Source organism: Aplysia californica, unplaced genomic scaffold (genome assembly GCF_000002075.1).
Source record: "Aplysia californica isolate F4 #8 unplaced genomic scaffold, AplCal3.0 scaffold01014, whole genome shotgun sequence".
NCBI lineage: Eukaryota > Metazoa > Mollusca > Gastropoda > Aplysiida > Aplysiidae > Aplysia > Aplysia californica.
In genome coordinates, this window is record NW_004798284.1 from 41,008 (window position 1) to 42,126 (window position 1,119).

The 1,119-nt window shown below is 37.9% G+C and overlaps 1 protein-coding gene across 1 annotated transcript in view; it reads left to right on the forward strand.

Moving 5' to 3' along the window:
- LOC101846392 (kinesin-like protein KIF21A) overlaps nt 1–1,119 on the forward strand; it is a gene marked incomplete at both ends in the record, with an annotated part of 42,911 nt that overhangs the window by 41,002 nt on the left and 790 nt on the right.

Here is a 1,119-nt window from a genome sequence, read left to right on the forward strand (position 1 = left end):
CTCTCTCTCCCTCCCTCCCTCCTATGAACAGTAACATTCAAAGCAAACATTTTTTTCCTAACTACATCCAACATTCCACTACGTTTCACTACCTATTAATTTATTTAAAATTACTTGTCTTTTGGGGGGAATGGGAGGGGGGGGGGTGCATGGGATTCCGGCAGATTCATTACCGGAACGATTCTTAGCTACAACTAGAATAAGAATAACAATTAAATTTTTTTTAGCAACAGCGACGACAGCAGGAGCACACTTTATGCATGGACATTTTTAAACTCTTAAAGTGTTTTGCAACATTGACTGTCATTAGTATAATCTATTAATATATTTGGCTACTTGGAAACACGTGTCACTTTTTCCTTTAAACTGCGACAGCTACAGAGTTGAAAGTTGGCAAGTATCTGCCAAAAGATAGATAGGTCCCCATGACGGAGCCTGATTTTTTTATTTATTCATTTCCTGAATTTAGAAAAATATATTTGACGAAAAGTTCCCGTCCTTCTTTGGCCTTTGTGATTATTCCACTGAGAGGCGAAACAAATCTGCGTAGCTAGCTGTCCTCCGCAGCGGAAGTGCCAGAAGTGATATTTCACGAGGCGCATTTTGTTTTGAGAATATAGATCTAGACCTTCTAATTTTTTGTATGTCTCAAGATTTATTGCTCCCTTCAGGTAGAGTGTAAATATAGTAGGCCACTGACTTCCAGTTGATGTTAATGCACCGATCATTCCTTTCATCGAAAGGGGTCCAGCCAGTTGTATATATATATTATGGAAATGCATTGAGCAAATAGAGCGTGTTGCCTCGTTCATGAAGGCCTTTTTATGTCTGCGGAATAAAAGTTTTCTTTTTTTGACAAACTAATTCCCAAAAATACTCACGGAGAAAAAAATCCCAAGAACTTGTTCTCCTTGTCATCGGAGTCCTGCATTTTTTAAATGACACGAATTATATGTTATATTTTCTTGTTGTTTTATTTTTTTCCTGTACATGAACAAATATGAACGTCACAGATGAATACATAACATATGTACATATATGTGTTGCGGCACACACACACACACACACACACACACACACAGACACACACACACACACACACACATACACACACACATA